The following is a 21287-nucleotide window of genomic DNA, read 5'->3' on the forward strand; positions in this document are numbered from 1 at the left end:
CAACTCGTCAAACCCCATCGTCTGTCATATGTTAAATTTATTCGACTCGAGTTTCTAATATCGGAAACCCTTTTCCGCTATTTATTCTGCCCTGGCCAAGGTCTTCTAAACTCGGTCTCATAAATCACATAGGACTAACACCCCTATCTACCAAGGGAGATAGATTCCATCTAAGTGCGCATCCTATTCCTACAATGAACCTACTGCAGCCAACATACACCGCAAGGACCCGAATGGCTAGGGACCAAGTGTATGTACAGTCAAACTACAGTAACCTCATTGTAAATAGCCGAGGCACCGCAGGTCAAAGGACCAGTCACACTACTGCAACAATTGAGTAAGTCACTGACGAGTGAGTAGACATCCAAGTGACTTCTCGCGTTGGTCACGCTCGGTACCCTTGTTCTCTAACAACCACCTGCATATTCGCTTCAGTGTCCCCACACTGTCGACTCGAAACTCGTCTACCCTAAAAGGGAAGCGACCTATGCACCAATCACATCGGATCAATCACCGTCCCCGTGATGATCCATTGATCGGGAACATTTAGGAATTAATCACCAATGACACATGTCTCAAATTCTCAACACTTGAGAATATATGTCATCATCTTATCTCTCTCTTGTACTTAGTCTAGGGCGAGTGAGGTCCTAACTTAGCAAGTAGAGAAGCAGGCTTGCTCACTTCGCAAAGGAAGGCGAGCGCCGCACGGGGTATAATTCTATGGACTCCGTTCCATGAAAGCGGGTGCTACCAAATGTGCCTTACTGATGGAAGTTTCAAGAACCTTCCGACAGGTGACGTCGTCGATAGGCTCTTACGAGAATGGCAAATGAAAGAGATAAAAGGAACAAGTGACGATCACGGTTCGTTTAACTTCACTGGATTCCTAGGCGAGTATAAGGTGACCGTGACCGACGGGAACATGTCGACCACTGCTACATTCTCGTTAGACCGCAGTGACGAGACCAAGCACATCAACATCCAAATGTGAGCAAAATAAGAAAAAAGAAATCCTTTTCATGCTTAATAGTAAATATTTTTTACACTTTTATTACTTAGTAATAAAAATTTTCTCGTTTTTATTCATGCAGGAGCATGACAATGTGGGGATCGGCGAAACGCTCGAATCCATTGGGCTATTGCTTCTGCTATTTGTTACTGATTGGTTTCTTGAAACTTTTTGTTTTGTAATTCCGATTATCTAAAATTTTGTTGTGCAAAATTATTTGGATGATCTTAATTTGTGCAGTGTGATTAATTCAACTTTTTAAATTTCTTTTCGTTTACACATATACCTGTTTGTTGTCTGTATATTTCATCTTGAATTATCATTTCTTGTGTCTGATACCACGCTTCTCTGAACTATATTTGTGATGCTTTATATATGTACGTTTTCCTGTGAACTTAAATGAGAAATTTCTTGTTTTCTATTTATTTGGATCTTTCACTCTGGCTCAGAAGTTTCTGTGTTTAATTTTAATTGACTCAGAATCGAATCAAACTAAAATCGAACAAACTTTATCACCACATGAATACATGTCATATTTTTCGGCCATTTCTGATCTGATCATGTTGACCTGATCTGCTTCAGACTCAATTGACAGGACAAACAAAACTATGTCGCAATTATAGATCCAGTCATTAAAAAAAAAAAGCTGAATCAACCATTAGAGGAATGCTTCAATACATCATAAATACTAAACATGCTACCCGTTTCGTTTATTTCTCTTAAAAATAAACTTAGATGGAAATGTTAATCAACTAAGATTCAAACTTGGAATCTCGGATACCAACTACCAAACCCTTTGCCAACACAATGGCACTGTGTGCAGACTACCAGGTGCAACTGCATGTAAAGATCCGTCGAGTTACGTAAGTTGGGATGGTGTTCACTTACAAACTACAACAGAATTAGATTATATAGACAAATTTTTTGGGCACGTTTATGTAATTGTTCAATTTATGCCAAAATTTTTTTAAAAAATCTACTAAGGCCTAAATATAAAACCCAATCTAATCAAAAACAAAAAATTCTCTACTCAACCAACCCCACCCAGCCCACTCGGCCCGAATACAAATGGAAAAGGGAAAAAAAAAAAAGAAAAAAAAAATGATCACCATTTTCTCTTCTCCTCTTTCACCGCCGCAGCCGATGAGGTAGGGTTCCGGCAGCTGGAGTTCAACCACGAGGATCTCGTAGGGACCATAGAGGGCTATGATCGCCATGTATCCTCCACCACAGGTCGCTGGAAGAGTGGGTGCCAAATATCAAGGCTGACCCATATATAGCGATCCCATATATAGCAATACTTTTAAAAAGTATCGGTAATTTAGCCAACAATATTTTTTTTTTACATATACCGATTTACATATACCGATATGTAAAAGTATTGCTATACACCGTTTTTATTGTAATTTTCATACAAACAGATTGCTACTACTTGGCTCCGGGGTCCCTATGCTCATCCACTGATACTAAGCCACTAAAATTGTCACGTTTATTCTCATCAATATTACATGCAGGAAAAAATAAATGTGTAACATGTGGTTGTTCGTTCATTGATTTGGTCTGATTTGTTGGTATAACTTCATATATTGACAGAATTTGTGAGCAGCGTTGTTCGATTTGTTATTCCATTGAGTGCATTTACCCAAGATTGTACAGAATCATCATCTCAGAGATTCTCAGTGGTATGTGATAGCAAGCGTATATATGTTAAACATGAATACATTCTGAAGCAAACAAGGAAGATGCCTGGCACTAGAAACTCAATTTGGAGTGAAAAGATATTTCGACTACAGTTTAATGTTTTCTGAGTTAGCTAACTATTGCCTACTCTTTCGAAGGTGGCTAATTTTCACAAGCAAATTAACCCTCCGATTGTCTCTACAACGTTCCTAATTAATTCTTTGATCACTGTACAGCCATCAAGCAGGGCCCTGGACTACTATTTTTCTTTTTGCTAAGGGTGCATTTGGGTAGCATTATTTAAAGTTTCTGGATATTAAAAGATTAAGAAAAATTTTATCGATCGGTAGAATAGATTATTGGGAAGTGTATATGTTATTTCTATATTTGATTCCCACAATTAGGCGGCTTACCATCCTAAAGATACAATCTTTGTTATTTAATTAAAAATTGGACTATCTAACTGAAATAATGAGATAAATGGTGGAGCAATAGACTATCTATGAATGGAGCAGGAGCAAGTTACAATTCTTATCACAATATGCAGACCAACATAAAACATTATCGAAAGTTTAGGATTTCAAATATCGAATTAGAAAGTCCGAAGACTAAAATAAATATTAGGTAATGTTCATGCACTGGTAGTGCAAGTCACTATTTGATTGTTATAGTATTAGATCCCTTCCCAAGAGGTTTTTTGTTCAATTTTCATATTGATAATATCTGCTTACATTTATATATATATATCCATGGTCTTGCTATCAATTCATGTGGCAAATCGATCATGCCATGCGCATTGATAAAAGAGTCAACAGAAAAAAATGGCAAATATAAATTAATTTATAAGAATTAAACACAAAATCTCTATGGATGAAAAGTCTTAAATCTATTTAGATGCCATATTAATCATGATGTCGTACATTCTATCTTACTAGTATCTTAAATAATATGATTATATGAACCAAACATTAGAATGCCACATCGTCAATAATAGAACAAGCAGTAATTAAATTTTTAGGCATTCTTTTATTTCAAGTAATCTATTAAACACGCTCTATAATAATATTTCAAGACCTCTCTCTCTCTCTCTCTCTCTCTCTCTATATATATATATAGTGAAGCTAGAATACTATTTATAATATAAGAATAGTATTTATTATCAACTTTTAATCATTTGATGCCTACAATTTAGTGACAGTTTGTGGAAAAATAATAATTCATAAATAAAAACGTTTAGCTAGTCAACAGATATATTAACAAAATTTGTGAAAGTATATATGATATTTTAAAGGGATAATTGCCTATATACCCCTTAAAACTTAAAACATATCTAATTTATCTCTATTTTTTTTTATTCCCAATATACCCCACATATGTTCCTCCGTTATTCAAAAATATCGCTATAGTTATCACCCGTTAAGTTATCTCGAATTCGATGTGAGTTATATGTCTACCAGAGTTAAAAAAGATTAAAATACCTTTTTTACCCTTAACTTAAGGGCGAATAAGAAAAGTTTTGATGGTAGATGGTTATATTTGAAAAGTCGGAGTCGTTTTGGCATCTGAGGCTTGTCGAATAACCTGTAGTGTCCCTGGTGTTTGGTTGCCCATGAGATTTCAGCATCTGAGGCTTGTCGACACATCTGGAGAGTGTCGGGGTAAGTCGGAGTCGTTTTGGTGCGAAATGGACAGAAAACGGACTCAACGCGAGGCGATAGTGGAGTTCTGACACTGAAATTCATAAAGTGCAGGATTTCAGTGTTGAGTACCGGTACGACATCGGGCTTGTACCGGTACCCCAGTGAATTTCCAAAACAGAATGCTCTCGAGTTTCGTCAATTGATGCTGACTACCGGTACGGCATCGGGCTGAGAGGCCGAGTACCAGTAACAAAATTGGGTATCGCTACTCCAGCTGGGATTTTGAGTTGGTGAAGGGCATTTTGGTCCTTTAATCTGTCGATCAACCCAATGTTTATCCCAGCCTTTATATTCACAGAGAGAGCTTTGAAGCTGGTTCTTCTTCTCCCTTCCCTTTCTCTCTCTAGCTGGTGGACTCGTACGTGGTAGAAGTCGCGTCTCGAGTTCGGAAGGTTGTCGACTCGATCCAGAGGGCCGTTCGAGCGCGCGGGCGTCGCGGTTGCATCGTTGGGAGGCCGGGCGAGTGCGTGGATTCCCTTCTTTCGACTTCTCACCGTGGTCGATCCGGAGGGCCGTTCGAGCGCGGGCGTCGCGGTTGCATCGTTAGGAGGCCGGGAGAGCGTGTGGATTCCCTTCTTTCCCCTTCTCACCGTGGTTGGACGAGCTTTACGAGGTGGGTTGAAGTTCACCAAAATTGTTGGAATACCTCTTAAGTTTTAGCATCGTCGATATGTATCATTAGTTTATTTCTTTGCTAGTACTCGAATTCATGGATTAGAGGTAAAATCTGAATTTAGAGTTAAGCTAATAGTATAATTTTACATATTGGACTTAGGATTGACTTAGGAGAAAACTTACAGATTCTACACTGTCATTTCTGAAAATTACCAAATTTAGTTTTAGGAGCTATGGTTCTTTTGTATCGTCGCTGTTAGTATGCGATGGATACCAAGATTAGTGTAGGGTGAGTTTACGCTCGTGCTGGGATGCCGAGCTTATTTTTCCAGTAGTATATAGACTGTTTTGGGCTATCGAATGCCGTCGCGGTTGATGGTGGACCTAGATTTCTATACTTTGCATCAAATTGTGCCAAGGGCACGTGAGTTAGTTGTTAGACTAGTTTGATCCATTTGTATTGACTATAGCCTGTGAGAGCCTGATTGAGCTCAGCAGAGACACGCTTGCATACTCAGTTAGGTCGCGCCCACGAGTGCCGCTCCGAAATCTGGCTTTGTACTTTTGCGTTGATGTCGTAGTGTCCGGTTAGAACTTTGCTCTCCACGAGCAGCCTTTCGAGATGGTGCCACTACAACAGAATTAGGTTATAAGGACACATGTTTAGGACACTTTTGAGTAAGTGTCCCATTTATGCTAAAACTTAAAAACGCATCTACTAATGTCTAAATATAAAGCCCAATCCAACCAAAAATAAAAGATTACTCTACTTAACCTACCACATCCAGTCCATTTGGCCCGATTACAAACAGAAAAGAAAAAAAAAATCAATTACCATCTTTTTTTTTCTCTCTTTACTCAATCCACTGAAATTCTAGACGAAGAGCCTTTACTGTCGTCCTCCTCCGCCACTGCAGCCAACGAGATAGAGTTTCGGCGGTTGCTAAATGCTTAAATAAGTGTTGATAAATTAGCAGCACTCTTTTAGGTTATAGCGACACTCTTTAACTGTCACTATATACCTAGCGGCCCCACATATAGCAACATTTTTTAAAAGTGTCGGTAATTTTAGCTAGCAGCACTTTTTTGACATGTACCTACATTTAAAAGTGTCGCTATAGACCGTTTTTGTTGTAGTGTGCGTAGTGTAGCTTCGACAGGCGGGACGAGTGCATTCACAATCCCTAATGAGATTGAGTCAGAGATTGCTTTTTTCTATATCTACCGAATAGTGGTTAGCGATAGTACAGTAGTATGTAGCTGTAGAGTTTTTCCAGCTTCCTTACTATCATTGTGCATACTTTCTGTAAACTTCTTGGGTGAGCCGTTGAGATCAGTGATGGTATCTTCTGAGGACTACTTCTTTTTGCAGTAGTTCTCACACCCAGTTGTTGGCCCCTTTTTGCAGAGCCTTCGTCCGCGGCTGCTGCTGTCACCGATTCTGATGGTGGAAAAGGAGTCACGAGCGAGATCCCTTCTAGCCTTGCGACAGTACTAGAGAAGGACCTTCCACAGGTAGTTTTGGGGCTTTTTGTACATATGGTCTTGTTGTCTGCATACTCGCTGGAGCGAGTGGTGTAGTAGACATTTTGTATATACTGGAATCCCTCGAGGTTTTATATATATATATGTTTTCAGTTTAGCAGCTCTTTACTTTGTGGTTGTAGGTTGATTTTATTTACAGGTACAGCTATCGTTTCGTATATAGAAAAAATTTCTATATATACGGCGGGTCTGTTGGCGCGCCCGGAAAAACGTGTAATTCGGAACGTAACATAACTTTTTAGAAATATATAAGTAATTACCCTTATTTGAAAATTTAGACTAAAAAATCTACCATATCCTTAGTTATACACTACAAAAAATTAGTTAAAAGGTGATATTTATTTAGCGGCTTTTTGAATTGGGCCGGCCCAAAAAAATAGCCCAAACTATATATTTCTCCACTCTCAATCTGGGCCTAGCCCATAAGCAATTACCCATCTCTCTTTCTCTCTCTCTCTCTCTCTCTCTCTCTCTCTCTCTCTCTCTCTCTTTCCCTTTCCTACACAGACCCAAAACCCGACACCTCTCTCCCTCTCTCCCTCGCAGATCAGTGGATTCCTACTTCGTCTCCTCCAACATCTTCTTCTAGGGTTTTCTCCTCCACCATTTTCTAGGGTTTCCAACTCGTCCGCTCCTCTCAACCTCACACACGATGGCCGGATTGGGAAGGATCGTGCGCCGAGGTGATCCCTCTTGAGCTCGCACACGATCGCCGCTTAGGAGGACCTTCGCCGAGGTGATTCCTCTTGCGCTCACACACGATCGCCACTTGGGAGGAATTGTTCATCTACTTTCATCATCCCTCTTTCTTACTGCTTTTTTTTTTGTAAGCTTTGATCATTTTTTGATTTTTTTCATTTTTAATTAGCTTTGGATGTTTGTGTGAATGTCATCTATGCATATACTCATCTAATTCATTAGCACTCCCAGTTCATAGACAAATAATTTTGTCATATTGTGATCATCTCTGACATAGCTCAATTAATGTCTTATTTTTATCTAAAATGCTTCAATTAGCATACAAATTATCCAATTTTTTTCAAAAACAAAAGATTAAAGACCAATGAGCTTAACCCAGTATAAATTAACCAATTCAGGTGCTTTATACAAAAAGCTAGAAATGCTGGTATACAATAGTTTAGTAGTAGCCCATTGTATTGAAAATTTGGGTGATGCATCGCTTTTAAAGCTCTACCTCTCTATCTTTTCTTTTATTAAGTATTTGTCAACATTGAACTAGGACCATTAATGACTTTTTTATTTCAAAATTTCCCATTAATTAAATTTAATTGGCCACTAAAATCCGAGAAATGAGATTAAAATTACAGGCGCATTAATTGCTTTCTCATTTGATCACCGCCCATTCCTTTTACGTGGACACGCGGGATGGAGACGGATCGGGACGGAGACGGATTGATTTAGTTTACTACGGTAATTTATTTCAGATAAAAAAGGTAAAAACGTAGGTTAATTTAGTTGAAATATGAATCATTTTGATTCGATTATTCAATATTTTAAAATTTTGAATTTATTATCCAACATTTTAGTTTATTTAATTTGAGTCAGTTAACGATATTTTGACTTTAAAATTTAAGCTAGTTATTTATTTTAATACATTTATACTTACAAGAATTGCATAAAGTATACCAACTAAACATGTAAAGATAAATGACCCATTCTCCGGCACATGTTAAGAGGCTTAGGTCTACCCTAAAAGCTTCAGTTATTATGTAGAGATATCCTCCACATTATGTACACATTAAGATTATATTTTGTATCCGATATGTAACTATTACTCAAAACAACTTTTACATATTTAAGCTCGTTGTTCACAAGTGGACCATGGCTAAAATGTTAATTAGCATTTTTAATAAACACCTCCAACTAACCAATCATCATCAAAATTTGACCCAAAGAATAAGCATCACCCAAAATTAAGAATCGGGAACTTGACCCTCAAAGCTTATACCCGAATCTCTCAAGCGGGTTAGGTCAAGTAAATTGCGCATCTTATATGGAGATAATAAGAATTAGCTTTCATGTAAGGAATTAGCTTTCATTGGTTGTATTTTGGATAACTTGGATACTATAGTTTTTTTGAGTTAAATTGTTCATGCCTTTTCTTTGCTCGTAAAAATATCCAATGCAACTAAATGTTTGGCTTAAGTAAAAAATTGACATAAGTATCTGCCTAACTTCTCATAATATTTTGCTGAAATCAACTGAGACTTCAACTCACATATTAAAGGCCTGTATGCTGGCAGTTTTCTTGCAGGGCTTATGTCTAGTTAAGTTGTATAAATAAATTTTCAGAACAGCAAGAAATACTGTACATGCATGCTTCTCAATACTGTGGACTAAATTTACACAACTTTAAAAAAGGATTAGAGGGTGCACTTTGGACCTCTGCTTGGCATTAAATGCCTATTAATGAGTATAATATCACATTCACTTTTGAGGTTCTGTACAGTTTTCTTGATCATGTAGTGCAGTTTTATTAATGTGCTTGGTATGTCATTTTTATTGAATGACAATTCCTTCTTATACAAAGTCAAAAAGAGCAGATCAATGGACCAGAACCTGCATCTGATCCCCAATCTCTTTGTTCTCAAGGGAAGCATCACTTTATCCTTAATGAACAAATAGGAATCACATACAAATTTTGCTCCTTTGTAATTTGGAAATTAGATATATTATGCCTTCTTTGGTGAGTTCCTCTTCCTCATTATTAATTCTTACTGCACATACTCTGCTATGAGGAAATACTCAGAATTAGAAAGTTTTTGAGGGTTGTTGATTAAAAAAACTTAGCTAGCCTATACAGAACTTTGATAATACTGTTTCCTTCAAGCTAACCTATATCTAATTAAAGCCTAATTATAGCATTTACTTTTTTGTAGTTTATGACGATGGAAAAAGAGAAAGAAAGATAGGTCGTACAACTTTAAAGGAGATATTGGAAATAAACAAGAGTTGGCGTATTCAAGTTCGATTTAACAAAAGAGGGCAACCCATAAATAAGGAGGCAAGGTTGCTCGCTGGATTTTGTAGAATAGTTGCACGAAATGGTCTATTCTGCCCTCTAAACTACATTAATTAGAGACGAATGCCAATTGCACTGAAAAATGAAGCTTTGTCTTTTGTCATGGTATTTGACACATTTTACACTGTTTACATCTGTTTATATAACAATCTTATTATACATATTTCTTTTAATTTTGTGTATATTGTCTTTGAAGTCGAAATTTCAATTTCAATCAAAGAAAGGACAAGCCTTTATCATAAGATCTTTAAACAAGAAATGGAAAGACTACAAAGCTGAATTAAAAGCCAAGCATTTTGACCGAACAAAACTAAAAGAAGAAATTAGTAAGAATGTGCCTCCTGGTGTAGCAAAGCAGCAGTGGTTGAGCCTGGTTGACTTTTTATTCTCTGATGTTGCCAAGGTATGATTTATCAATACTTTATTTCTAGATAAGACTTTGTTTTTAGATTTATCCTGGTATTTTCTTTCTCTGTGTTGGCAAGTTTTTGCATTAGTGGCTAATCTTGAAATTTTTACTCCTTTTCTTACATGTTCTTTTAACTGACTATTGGATGCAAGCCATAGATTGTGAACTATTTGTGAAACCAAATTTAGATGAGATGTGAATGAAATAAAAATCTGCATTGCTATGGCTGAATTTATTATTCTGCACTCTGTCTCACTTATAATTAACATATTGTTCGCATTATCTTCACTTAAATACTTCTGATGAGATGATATTTTGACTTACTGAAGGGTGCTCGATGGTCTCAATGGTCATCGCTCTTCCATATCTTTTGCTAATCCATCAAATAGTTGAGTTCTGCTATCTTAACATGATCAGCTTTATTGCTATGTCCTGTTTCATCTTCTCACTTTCGTTTCTTGTAGAGTTTATTAGGTCAAGCTATTAAAGAGTTAGTACGCTCTACTACAATATAGTCACTTGTTGTTCTATGATATCATAATCTTGATGAGCTCTCTAATTTTGGGGTATTCTTTCTTTTCTGTGTGTGTTTATGTATGTGCGTGCGCGCGCGCGTAGGATGGGAGGGTTCAAGGGTGATAAGACTTGATGCTGAATAGTAACTAAAAGTTAAGACTTGATGCTGAATATATCTATTGGTTGACTTTTTGGTTAAAATTTTCTATTTCAAGTTTCAAAAATTTAAAAACTAAAATTCATACTCCTCTTTGCAACTAGTAAAACTGCATATATTGTAGCAATGCCATATATTGTGTCCCTGTAGAAATTCATTACTTGTGATTGGTAGAGTAAGTACTGTTGATTAAATCTGACATTACTACACTTTTTTCCCTTAATTACCATGGAATTTCTAGTTTGGATGTGCTATGGTTTCTTTTTCTTTTTTTTTTTTAGTCCGAATTTTGCAAAATGATGAAAGAGCCAGTTGACAGAATAATGTAAATTGTTGGATCAGACTTTGTTTCTAGATGTCTTGCGATCTTATCTAACTCAACTATATGAACATTTTTATGCTTGGGAGGACCTTCGTTGAGTCACACGTGATCGCCGCTTGGGAGGACCTTTGCCGAGTCGCACGCGATCGCCGCTTAGGAGGACCTTCGCCGAGTCGCACGCGATCGCCGCTTGGGAGGACCTTCGCCGAGTCGCACGCGATTGCCGCTTGGGAGGAATCGTTCGTCCACCTTCATCATCCTTCTTTCTCACTACTTTTTTTTGGTAAGTTTTGATCATTTTTTGATTTTTGTAAATATAGCCAAAATAGCAGCATTAATTGTTTGAAAAAAGTGCTGGTGTTAAAAAACACATGCCAAGTCTGAGAGCTTAAATTGATAGATAAAGAAATTTTTCATAATATATATACATCAGAATTTTAATTTGTGTCCAATATGGGAGCAATCTTCTATGTAATCTCTCAACTGAATGCATCGGAATAGCATTGACTCATTAGGCTAATTCTGTAGAGAAAAACAAGCAAAGAGAAAAGTTTCTTGTTAAATGAGAGATTTGTAGCTTTGATAAATCATATAGGAAGAACAAGAGAATAAAAAAATGGTTTCCCAACTGTAGTCACAATTAGTTGCCGTTACGGAATTTATAAGACAAAAAATGCCAGATTGTAACCTTGGTGGCCGTCGTCGAGTAGGAAAAATGACTTTACCTAGATAATTTTATCGATTTTATCACTATGTTTTAATTGTTAACTATCCTCTTATTTTATTGAAAGAAATTTTTATTTTTGTTACAGAATCCCGAGTCTTCGGGCACTTGCTATACGTCAGTATCATCAAATCCTTCCAGTGATACCTTTTGTATTTGGACCTATTATGCCCTTTAGTATCATTTTATGTTTTGAGCTACTGTGTCATTTCTAAAAAATTATTTTTGGATATTATAGTTTTTTATCATTTTATTGATGTTGAGGATGTGAGGAACAATTAGTATTTTGGTTTCATTCGATACTCTTGGCTTATATGTCACGCTCCGGATTACTCGTTTCCTTGGGCAAGCCGACAAATCCGCCGTATACAAAGGGCTTTCCCTTGTATATGAAGCGATAGCTGTACCTGTATCTGTATTTATACAACACTATAATCAGTAGTATAGAGCTCCTAAAGAGAAAAGCATATATGATAACAGAGGTTCATTATACATACGTCGCATCCAGGTATACAAAACGCTCGCTCCAGCGAGATACAACATCAGTATGTATAATAACCTAAAAACTACAACTACCTGTAGCTGGTATACTCTAGATCAGCAGTAATTGGGAAGGGATTTAACTCGCGACTCCCTTTCCACGATTTGAAACAGCAGCAGCAACAGCAGCTGAAGAAGAAGGCTCTGCAAAAAATTTCAACAACTGGGTGTGAGACTACTGCAAAAAGAAGTAGTCCTCAGTGGGTACCGCTACCGATCTCAACGGTACGCCCACTAAGTCTGATGATATGCTCAATGATAGTAAAGAACTGAAAATACTCTACAGTTACATATTACTATACTATCAGGAATCAACACTAACTATCTGCAGAACAATGCCATCTCTGACCCAATCTCACTAGGGAGTATAAGCATACCCGACCCAGGGATTGTGAGCACACCCGTCCCTATCTGTCGAAGCTATACAGCTACATCCACGCTAAGTAGTCCGTGGAGAGCAAGTCCAACCAGCACGAACCTACACCAACGCAAACGCACAAAATTCGACTTCGGAGTGGCACTCGTGGGCGCTACCCAACAGAGTATGCAAGCATATCTCTGTCGAGCTCAATCAGGCTCTCACAGGCTATAGTCAAGTAAACGGGGTCTAACTGGTCTAACAACCAAATTCAAGTACCCTTGGCACAATTTGATGCAAAAACAGCAATCTGGGTCCACTGTCAACCTCAACGGTACCCGACAGTCCGGAACAGCCTAACCGCTGCTGTAAAAATAAGCTCGACATCCCAGCACGAGCGTAAATATATTCTACACTATCTTCGGTATCCCCGTCAACAAATTGCGGCGATACTAACAAACTATAGCTCCTAAGCTATCCGCGTATCAAATGCGCACTAACAGCGTGGATACGAAGTACAACAGCTCAAGGAGCTATTTGATAGTTTTTAGAAACGGCAGTGTAGAACCTACAGTTGAAGATTACTCGAGCTCGGCATCCCAGCACGAGCGTAAATGCATTCTATACTAATCTGGGTATCCACCGCCCACAACTGCGGCGATATCAACAAACTACGGCTCCTAGAGCTAAATCTGGTAGTTTTAACATATGACGGTGTAGAAATGCAAGTTTTCTCCTAAGTCGAACATGTATATTTAACTAATATTTTAAGCTCCAAACTCCGATTTTATAAGTATGCAAATCACTAGTTCGAGCTAATTACAAGATTTACAAAAGACTAAACATACATGCTGTCAACTACTAAACTTAGGAGGAGATCTGGAAATTTCGGTAAGCATCATTAACCCACCTCTAGCGTAGTGTCCGACACAGCTAAAAGTCGCGAAGCCGCTGGGAAACACAGCCGAAACCACCCCTGGGCCAGCAACCAACCAGCAACAAGCTCTTTATGGGTCTACACACAAAAATCACCAAAACTCCATCGAAATCCACAATTTCAGCATTTAAGCTTAAATTCACAAAACCTCAATGTCAAATTCACCTTCCAAAGCTCAATTCAGGTGAAGAAAGGTCCCAACAGTAGTGAAGTATGATGGAGTACTGTCTTCAGGTCCGAAATTCAGCTTTCTCCCAGGTTTGATCCAAGAAAACCAATAAAACTCAGCTTTAGCCCGCAAGTACCAGCATCTCAGAAGAATACGAAATTGACTATACAAACCTCAATCAATTTCTGTCAAATTTGCTCCACGAATTCTCCAAGAAGTCAACTAACCACCAAACCAAGTTTCACAGCAATCTGACCCTCCTACGTTGCACACGAGCCAAAACGCCGAAAGTCGCTGCTGGAATTCTGCTGAAACTGCAGTTTTTGAAGTGGAAAGTATGCAAATTTTGGAATTTGGAGTGATTTGAGGGGCTAAGATGCAAAATATAGCTTCTCTGTGAAGAAGGGAAGAAATGGCTTCTCAGGAGTCGAATACCATCTATTGATAGTGAGGTGAGACGATAAGATAAGCCCCAAGAACAAACACTGCAAACTTGCTGCCCCTGCAGAAACGCACAGTTTCGGGCGCCAGAAACCATATTCTAGGCATCCTAAACCTTCAGGCTGCACAAATATTCCTCATCGATTCCTCCGCCTGCGTTGTGCTGCGCCCGAAACCTGGTCCGGCGGATCTCACCTACCACCAACCACGTGTCAACTCAAACGATATTCACGAGGTGAACTTTCGGACCCACAACCGGGCGCCCGAAACCAGGATCCGAATTGGCTTCCAGTTCAGTTCAAACCAGCACTCAAGTTCTGGGCGACCCAAACCAGCTCTTGGCGCCCGAAACGGGCAAAACTCTAGTTTTGCTCCTTTGAGTGCGCCAAGTCCATTTATGCATCCATTTCGTGCAGAAACGATTCCGACTCAGTCCGACACTCTCCAGATGTGTCGACCAGTCATTAATACTGTAGCCAACCCTATCCAAATCTCAGGAACACCACATTATATATGAATGAAACAACTTTTTTGCTATGAATGTGTCATTTTTGTATTGTATCTTCCATACAACTATTATCCGTAGCTAATATACATATTAAAAAATACATATATTTCAATCAATTTTAGCTTTATAAAAAGTTATTGTATATGCATATTAACAGCTTTCAAAAAGCCACAACATAATTTTATTAACAGCATCAAAAAATCGGAAAAACTATAGCATTGTGACACACCAAATGCCGCTATACTAATTAAAGGCGGCTTTTTAATTGACATAGCTCTTAAAAACGGTAGAAATTATAGTATTGTGGCAAAAAGTCACTATAGGTAATCAAAGGCGGCTATAGTAGTGCCACAATTTAAATGCTGATAGTGGCTTTCAAAAAGTCGCTATTTCAAAAAGTCACTATAGGCATTAAAATGCGGCTTTTATAAGATGCCGTTATATTGACATAGACCTATACCGACTCAATTTTCACCGGCTTTTTTTGTGATTTTTTTAAAAAAGTCGGTATTTTTTCTTGCGGCTTTTCATAAAGCCGTTATAGATACCCATAAAAGCCACCTTTAATGCAAAATGTTGTAGTGATAGGAATATATTTGTAATTGTCCCAAAAAATACAATGTGATCTAATAATGATGCAATCAAGAGTACTAACTGTACTTAATATAGTGGGATAATGTTTGCTGATTGATTTTTTTTTTTTTATCCGAAGTTCAAAATTTACTTGCTTATAAAGCATAAACGAAGCGAATAATTCGCAACCTTTAATTCTCTTAAAAAAAATAATAATGCAATCAAGAGCGAATATTTTTATTAATCTGTGTGTTAAGAAACCCTTTTTCGCTCCGGTCAAACCTGCGTATTAAGCAACCTTTTTTCACTCCTACGGATCTCTTATGAGAAAGTTTTTACCCATTTTCGTTCTAGTAGTCAATCCTGCGTGTTAAACAACCCTTTTTCCCTCCTATGGATCTCTTATAAAAAGGTTTCAATTGAATAATTAATAAATAAAAAATAGAAGACATAAATAAAAAAACCTTAATAATTGAATGTCACTCTCTGATTTCCTTCTCAACACTCCTATGGATCTCGTATGTGAGAGTTTTATCTAGCATGGAGATTCTATATAAAAATTATATATGCTACCGACCGTCCTTAAAGCAAGTGGCAAAGGGCTTGATGGTTGATACCTGAGACCCAAGTTCAAATCCTAGTTGATTCATATTTTCAGCTAAGTTTATTTCTAAATGAAATAAACGAAGCGGATAGCGTGCTACTCATTTCTTAAAAAAAAAAAAAAATTATATATGCTTAATCAATTTTGTTGAAACATGCATGTGAGATGGCGAAAACTTACCTACAAATTTTAAAAAGTTGTCAATCATAGATTTGCTTTCGTCAATGATAGATTTTCCTTCTAATTATATACTTTTATTTAGCATCGAAATATTTAATTGGATATTAATATTGAGTAAATTCAACCATTATATAGTCCCCGAATTGTTGAACAAGTTCATGTTAGTCCTCAAATTTATATGGTATAAAATAAAACATTATTAAATATTGAGGGTTGAAATTGAAACCAGATGGATAGTTTTTGGCTCACATGTCATGCATTTTGCATTATATATATTAAAAAAAAAACCTCGAGTACGAGAATAAAATTTGACACAAAAACAAGTGGTGAAATTTACTTTATTATTATGCGAAACACGGGTAAGCTTACAACCAAAAGGGATTGTAATCTCTAGAAACCCCTTATCCAAAGGTTGTAAGATTTACTAACCATTTTTTATTTTTAGTTTAAAAAGAAAGAAAGTGATAAGACTTGTGAAGAGAATAACACTATTGGATTTGAGTGGTTGTCAAATTACAACCAAAAACTCATATATATATATATATATATATATATATATATATATATAGAGAGATAGAGAGAGAGAGTATGGCTGGTATACTCTTATTAGTATTGGACTTTTTTTACTCATCAAGTTTTTTACCCTTAGATGATGGTTTTTCCGATTCAGATGATCTTAGTCTGTTAGATTTGATCTGGTCCCCCTAGGGTTGAGTGGTCTCCACTGGGTTATAATATTTAATCCAATGGTTAGAAATGATGAAAAGAGTTGATCTAATGGTTAAAAAACTGGTAGCAACAATGAAATTTTGCTACTAATAGTAGCCCAGTCCAACTCTATATATATATATATATATATATATATATATATATATATATNTGACAAAATAGAGATATGTGTCCCTAATGTGACAGTGATATAAAAATATTGTTATTATGGTTGATGAGATAAAAATGCTTAGTTGTTTACAGTCTAATTTTCTATTTTTCTGACTCAAGTATTTTGATGGTTCTTATCTAGTTCTGAGTTTGGATTTGCCATTTATTTTATTTTTCAACAGACGTACATGCTTAGAGTTTCTCAAACAATTTACCAGACTATATTCTTTATAAAGCAAGCATATCAAATTAAATAAATCAAGTAAAATCAAATAAATTGAAAGATATATTGATTTGGTATTCAAATTCGAGCTTTAAAAGATCAGACAGTCGGATCAAAATGAATCAATTTCAGATAATTTTCATACATGGTAACCAAAAACATTCCAGGATATATATGTTACAAATTGGATTTTCACTCTCAGCGTCAGCTTTAGAGTGGCGATTGAAGTTCGATCCCAACTACAATTTTATCGTTGAAGTTTCAAATTTCTATCTAGCCGTGAAGTAATTAATTTGTCCTCGAATTTTATTTATTTAATTAATCGAAGAATCCAACTTCGTTGCTAATTTTCTACATTTGCAAACAAAAGTCTAATGACAACGTTAGCTAGAGTGATGCTTTCGCACAAATTTAACTCTAGGATCTATATTTATCACAATTAATTTAAACAATAAGGACAACATCAAATTCGGATCAAGTCTTAAGCAAATTAAGGAAATGAAAGGGATAAATGATTTTGTTCTGGTATAATTTTGTTAACATATATATATATATATATATATATCTAGAAACTGATCAGCGAGGGTGCAACGTCGGTGACGGTGCTAGGGAAATATTTAATGATGCTTAAAAGCATCTCAATATGTTCGCATCACATTTGAAAGCGTCGGCAAATCAAGAGTCACCTCGTATATACCAACACTTATACCAAGCGTCAGTAAAATATATTATAACGCTTTAAAATGTCAAAACTTTTTGAAATCCTGATGCTTTAAAGTATCGGAAAATTAAAAATAGGAACAATTGACTATATACCCCTCAAAACTTCGAAAATATTTTATTTACCTCTATTTTTTTTTTTCTTTCCAATATATCCCTCATATGTTCCTCCGTTATTCCAAAATCCCCTACAGTTACCACCCGTTAAATTAACTTAGGTTAAACATGAGTAAAATATCTACTAGAGTTTAAAAAAGATCAAAATATCTTTTGCCCTTAACTTAAGGGCAAATAAAAAATATTGGTGACGGTAGAGAGGTATATTTGAAAAGATCAAAAGTCAAAATACTTTTTGTTCCCCTGACTTAGGAACAAATATGAAAAATCGGTGATGGTGGAAGGGTATATTTGAAAGGGCAAAATAGTAATTTTATACAGATAATAGGTATTGCTAACTGTTTTTTAACAAAATTTAACTCTAAAGGTATATTTGAAATAGGTTGGATAAAAAAAAAGTTATTTTTAATAATAATCTTCTAAGAAGGATATATAAATCAGAAAGTCGAAAACTTTTCAGGAATATATAAGCAATTGCCCCTTAAAAATAATAGTAAAGCTTATTATTTAATAAATTGGTTTCATATAATAGAAAGTTGATATGACAACGCTTTTTGAAGCGTCGATATTTGCTATATTGTAGGGACGCTTGGGCACGCTTTCTCTAAGCGCGGTCTAAAAAGTGTTTTTATATTAAGATTTTCTTGTAGTGAACAGGCTGCATACCCGCAATCCTGACACTGTTCGTGAGCCCGAACAAGAGGGACTACGTCCGGCAAACGGGCTGCCTCAAGAACTTCAACGACTTAGGAAAGCACCACAACATGCTACTGCTGAAAGCAGTGGAGCTGCTTCGAAACAAGAAAGCATACGCACAGATTATTTATGCAGATTACTACACCCCCATCGTTGAATTTGCCCACCAAGCCTGCGCATGCAACTCGATGAGAAAAATTTTCATTTTTGTAAATCTTGAAAATCGTATATACTTAAAAGTTAAGGAATATTTGTTGATCATTTTTAAGAAACTTACTTTAATAAGGAAAAAAAAGCTTTGCATATTTCTACTTGTATATCAACATATTAGCACATATTAGTAGCCTTCCAGCTGATCTTTGACGGTACCTGTTGCAATATCCCTTCCTTTAATGTTTGTGAAGAGTTGAGTTTATTCTTTAATTTCTTTTGACATGATTTACTATAAAGATAGGGGAAATAAATATTAGATTAGTGTAAAAAGTTAGTATTGTAAGATGTTGGAAATCTAGTACTCGTCCCGGTACCGGATCTTGTGAATCCGCAACCTGCTTCAATATCGATTGCTGTGGATCCGGTACCGATTGTTGCGATTCCGCAACGGAAGCGACAAATCGGATTTTTACCATAAACACGTCTCCTCAGCAAAAACTGATACAATCATAAAAGTAAAAAATATGCAGGTAAAATAAGATTCAATAAATAAGAGAAGATTACATCTGACTCCTCTTCTGCATAAAGTAGCTACAACCCGAGCCCTCTTTCTGAATCTTTTCTACCTTCTCTCGTCTTTTATAAACCTAAAAAAAAACTTCTCTCGTTGGTACACCCGTGCACTAGGTGCATCAACTGATTAACTCTCTCTCTCTCTCTCTCTTTTCTCTCTCTCTCTCTCTCTCTCGGTACGGCAGCCTCCAAGGCTCTGCAGCTAGCCTTAATTAATTTGGCCGTAACCTCTCCAGAGTACAATGCTAATTAGCCCCAATGCATTAATTATATAATACTAACTCAAAGATATATCCAATCCTAGTATATTTAGGATTCCGACTTTAATTAATATATAAATCTATTTTAATCTATCTCTAATAGATTTAAATATTAATCCTAATCTACTTAGATTTATACTCTAATTAATATTTAAATCTTAATTTATCTTCAAGAGATTTAAATATTAATTTTTATCCAAATAGGATTCAACTACAAATCTAACTAAATCCTAACAATCTCCACTTTGGTTGGATTTGTAATCTTCAACCGCTACGTCGAGCTCATCATGCAAGCTCCATCCTGAGCTCGTCTCCTCCGCTCGATGTCGCCGCATCCGTCGCTCCGCCTCGAGTGATTGCACCTCCGCGAACTTTCGGAACCCAAACCGTCTTCGCTCCCATTCTGACTGTACTCCCGTTCAGAACGTACAAGTTCCCACGCTTGTTCGCCTGGCACAAGACTCGATCTCGCTTTCGGACCCTCATAGCTCCACCTGAAGCCGAAATATCGCAACCCTTCGAGTCCAACGCGCCTAACGAGATCAAATTTCGTTTTAATCCAGGAACGTGCCGCACACCTTGTAACGACCCAGCCCACTAGCAACAATAACTCGTTGGGCCCAATCACCGGCCCAAAATGCTTAAGCCTAGTTATTATTACTAGTGTCTAAGTTTCTTATAAACCCAATGACAACCCCATTCCCATCCGATGTGGGATTATTGAGGTGTCACAGACTTCCCCCGAGGTGTCACAGACTTCCCCCGTTAAGGCCCTGACGTCCTCGTCAGTCCAAACACACACAGCCCAAGATCACCAGGCTATGTGAGACCCGTCTCGCTAGCCCGTCATCCAGACCCTGGCTCAGCCGAGACTCGCCACATATGTCCAGCTGGTGAACCGGCTCTGATACCAAATGTAACGACCCAGCCCACTAGCAACAATAACTCGTTGGGCCCAATCACCGGCCCAAAATGCTTAAGCCCAGTTATTATTACTAGTGTCTAAGTCTCTTATAAACCCAATGACAACCCCATTCCCATCCGATGTGGGATTATTGGGGTGTCACACACCTGTCAACGTCCTCACGACCCCATCGTGCATTCGGATCTTTACCGTGCCGACTCCCAAAACTTTGCACGCCGTTCCGTTCCCCATCAGAACTTTTTCATCCTTGATCGCCTTATAGGTGGCAAAAGACTCCTCCTCCGGGCATACGTGAAAGGAACACGCCGAATCGAGCACCCACGCATCATCCGAAATTTTCGCACCTCCGGTCGCCGCATTTAGCACATCAGAATCGATCATCTCTGACACTGTTGCCTGCGCCATCACTGTTATCGCCTCGTCCTAGTTCACGACAGTTTTCTCCTTCTGGTACTTTAACTCCTTCAGATCATTCTGAAGTTCCCGACAGTTGCGCTTGATATGCCCTTTCCTGTGACAGTAAAAGCACTCCACCTAGGATAGTGGCTTCTTCTATCGATCTCCAGTCGCTGATGTTGTCGCCTCCTTTTTTGCTCTCACCACCAAAGCAGTATCCTGTCTCTGCGTGCCGGACTCCTGAGTCATCTTCTGCATCTCGTTCGAGAGAAGTGCCGCTGTGACCGCCTCCACGCTTATGGTCTCCTTGCC

General features: G+C 37.4%; 1 long non-coding RNA gene across 4 annotated transcripts; it reads left to right on the top strand.

Annotated features, from left to right (window-relative positions):
- On the top strand, positions 7018-12025 carry LOC109707489. Of its 4 annotated transcripts, none has more exons than XR_002215535.1 (4): positions 7018-7288; positions 7881-9998; positions 10334-11282; positions 11812-12025. It is a non-coding gene; the product is annotated as an uncharacterized LOC109707489 (long non-coding RNA). The 4 variants fall into 4 exon arrangements; XR_002215533.1 differs by having other exon boundaries at positions 7881-9700; positions 9792-11282; XR_002215532.1 differs by having other exon boundaries at positions 7881-11282.

Source organism: Ananas comosus, linkage group 3 (genome assembly GCF_001540865.1).
Source record: "Ananas comosus cultivar F153 linkage group 3, ASM154086v1, whole genome shotgun sequence".
Classification (NCBI taxonomy): domain Eukaryota; kingdom Viridiplantae; phylum Streptophyta; class Magnoliopsida; order Poales; family Bromeliaceae; genus Ananas; species Ananas comosus.